The following is a 3,703-nucleotide window of genomic DNA, read 5'->3' as shown; positions in this document are numbered from 1 at the left end:
GCTTTGCTTTTCCAAGAAATGGGGGAAAAAGAAAAACATGCCCCCCAAAAATCATTTCCAAACAGGACTTCTTTTTTCCAAAAGTCTAGGCTCATAAGAGAATATGGAACTAGGTTATCTGAGGAGAGATATTTCAGGGATGGGAAAGGTAATGGATTATGCTTGGAGTAGAAAGGTTTTCAGAGAGTTTTTCCAGAGAATGGGGAGTGGATATTTAAAGAGTCCAGAAGCATTGGAGAATGATTGCTGCTCCAGATTCTATAATTGGAGAGATGCAGGTCTCCGAAGAGAATGGCCGCAAGGTGTATCTGAGGATTCAGCAACTAGACACGGCAGTTCTCAATCTGGGCAAAGAACCAAGCACCTCTTTGTTGGAGGCAGAGAAAGTGCATGCACCAGTGATGACCAGTATGTACTGTAGACCAGGCCATTCTTCAAGTATCATGATTCTTGTATGACCCTAGGCTCCCCACAAAAACACGAATTTCGGTTTTTTAACCAGGTAGGCAAGAGTCATGGGCAAACTGATGTGGTTTTTTTTTAATATATAGAAAAATAAGATAATGTTTCTTGCACTGGGTTACAGTCAAAACTGTTACCCATAGATTACCTCATGTAATCTTCCTAACCTGCAGTATTGAAACCCATTTTACGGATGAGAAAAGTGATGTGTAGAAAAGTCAAGCCAGAGAACCAGGAGGTAACAGAGCTGGGATTTGAACCCAAGAAGCCTGGCCAAGAACTTTGTGCCCCTGAATACTCTGCTTTTCTGCTGATCCTGTCATGTGAGTGTCAGGCCACTTAACTCTTTTTAAAAGTGGTCTGCTATAAATAATTATCGAGCACATGTTTTATCTCCTCTCAGCTCCCTGAGGCCTGGCATGCTTCTTATGCTTTATGTTTCTTACAATGCCTTACACTGGCCCTGGAAAAAACATGACACCCTTACATGAATATGTAGAAATCAAACTTGCTCAAAAAACAGATATGAATGTACATGTGTACACACACATGTATATACATAGTCTTCAAAACATAGATGGTCAGGATTGATCAGATGCAGTGCAATAAACAGCTATGTAAAATGTCTCAAGCCATGTTAATCACATGAATTAAATGTATTAAAATACATGTCCACTAGAGAATGCATTGATATTTTTCATTATCTGTTTTACTTCATGACATCAGAGTATACAATAAAAATGGTAATTAGATGCATCTTTTAAAGCAGCTACTAAACTATATCTCTGAAATTTTTTTAATAATTTTTTTTAATGTTTATTCACTTTTGAGAGACAGAGAGAGACAGAGCATGAGCAAGGGAGGGTCAGAGAGAGAGGGAAACACAGAATCCGAAGCAGGCTCCAGGCTCCGAGCTGTCAGCACAGAGCCCAACACGGGGCTCAAACACACAAACCGTGAGATCATGACCTGAGCTGAAGTCACACACTTAACCGACTGAGCCACCCAGATGCCCCTGAAATTTATTTCGAATGGCATTTCAGAACTATTTTGAGTAAGAAATATATGATTTCTAAAGAGTGTGCTGTGGTTAATAGGATGGATTCTGTTTGCACACTCAACTCCCCCTTCAGACTTCAAGAACTTATGCCCCAGATGCTGCAGGCTGCCAGCTGCCAGTCCTCAAAGCTAAGCTCTCACCAGACATTCCCCTCAACTGGGGAGAGCTGCCTCAAGCAATGTTGTTCCTTCCTATATTTCCCAAGAGGGACCCTGCACCCTATCACTGGTCAATGTGGGAATATAATGGTAAGGCCCTCCTTGCAACAGCTTGGGACCACTTTGGCAGGCCATTACCATTCCAGAGCTCCCTGGAGGAGCCAGCTGTGGCCTTCTTTGAAACTCTATCAACTCAGCCAACTTCTACCCTCTGCCCAGTCCCACTTTCTTTCCTTTCCTTCTGCGGGTATGCATCCTGAGAGCCCTCCAAATAAACTTCCTCATGCTAATCTTTGTGTCAGTGTCCGCTTCTTATGGAAATCAAGCCGGGACACCTCATGCATCCAAACAGACGTTGCATGCTAAACTGACATCAGCCTTGTTCCTTTGGAGGCACGTTCAATACATTTTCTTCCAGCTAAGGATGTATGTAATCTAACCTAATGTAAGCAGATAAGCCATGACTCAAAAGAGTCAAGAAGCATATCTGGTCCAGCATGATGCCCAACATTGAAAGAAGAACCCCTTCTAAGCAATTATTAGATCCTCATATGAAGTGTTCATTGATTGCAACTGTGGCTGCTAACACTGAGTGCTTATTAGGTGGCAGGCACTGTGGTGACTGCTTTGCATGGGTTATTTCATTTAGGCCTTATAAACAACCCTCTAAGATAGACACTATTATCAACTCATTTTACTGTAAGGCTTACAGTAGTTAAACAACTTTCTCAAGGTTACATGGTGACATGGCTTTCTCTGCAACCTTAAGAGGCTACTAGATTCCCTCACCTAAATACATAATGACAAAGAGCTGTAAAGAATTCAGTAATGCATTTAAATTACTTTCTATTTTATTCACTGTAAAACAGCACCTGGACTCATTTGAAATATAGTAGTATATAAGCACTATTTTTATTCAGCCTGCAGAAAATTTTTGGAATACATATGCATTTGAAAACCTCTACAATAGCAAAACACAGGAAAAAAAGTGGGAGGGACATTCAAAACTGGCAAATGCTATCAACTTTGAGAAGCAGTAACCGAAGGGACAAAGTAGAAAATTTTAGTAAGACTTGGTGCCGATTTAACATTTACTATCATTATTGTTTCCTGAGAGCCATCTTGGGGAAAGAAGGTAAGCACTCCAGATCTCGAGATTTTCATTATTCTCTTCAGTTTTCAGAGAAGTGGACTAAAGGGATAAGTAGGAATGCAGGAAAAACAGTCAAGGCAAATTCTTAAGAATAAGTGCCACGCTGGATGATGACTGAGCAGGAGCAAGAAATGCCAGTAGGGACATGATTTTCCAAAGCTACATTCTGAATTGAGTGAATTAACTGAAGGCTTAGTATATTCTACCAGAAAAACAGGATACTCCTCCAACCAAGTGAAATAAACCATAGTAATGGATATTTGACAACATCTCAGAAGAGAGGGCAAATCCTAAGGGTTTTAATTTTTTTGTCAAAGCAAACTGCCATGTCAGGAGCTGATGAACTCTTCTCCTTCTCTTGCCTCTGCCCCTACTTTAAGGCAAAAAAAAAAAAAAAAGACATAAACAAAAGAAAAGAGAGAGAGAGAGAGAGAGAGAGACAAAAAGTGAGGAGAGGAAAAGAGAAAGAATCATAAAGCCCACAAAAGGCAGGCAGGCAAGTTTAGAACACTGCTTGGAATCTATAGATTTCAATAAACTTCAGATATTGATCTTTTCACAGAAAACAATGCAAATTTTATCAATTTTGACAAAACAAATATACTAATATAAATAACTATAAGAATATAATACATAAGAATGTGTGGAAAAATGGAAGCAGAAATGCAAATCTAAATCCTATTTTTCACAGCAGGAAGGCATTCAATACCATTTCATCTTGAACTCTAGAGTTCAAAACAGTGACTGGCACATTTTATTTCACAATATGTTTTTATCTACCGTTAGGACAATTTATTAGAAACTAGTATGCATTTGGGGAAGAAATAGTTATTGGATGCTCAGCTCATTTATATTTACTTTCATTTGTTA

General features: G+C 39.4%; 1 long non-coding RNA gene across 1 annotated transcript; it reads left to right on the top strand.

The window, feature by feature from the left end:
• Window positions 1–656: 656 nt before the first annotated feature.
• LOC106970282 (uncharacterized) lies at window positions 657–3,249 on the top strand. Its single transcript, XR_001429477.2, has 2 exons — window positions 657–785; window positions 1,728–3,249. It is a non-coding gene; the product is annotated as an uncharacterized LOC106970282 (long non-coding RNA).
• The last annotated feature ends 454 nt before the right edge of the window (window positions 3,250–3,703 follow it).

The sequence above is a fragment of the Acinonyx jubatus genome, chromosome D1 (genome assembly GCF_027475565.1).
Source record: "Acinonyx jubatus isolate Ajub_Pintada_27869175 chromosome D1, VMU_Ajub_asm_v1.0, whole genome shotgun sequence".
In the NCBI taxonomy this organism is placed as follows: Eukaryota; Metazoa; Chordata; class Mammalia; order Carnivora; family Felidae; genus Acinonyx; species Acinonyx jubatus.
The sequence above is the reverse complement of the archived record's forward strand: the minus strand, read 5'-3'. Positions and strand labels throughout refer to the sequence as shown.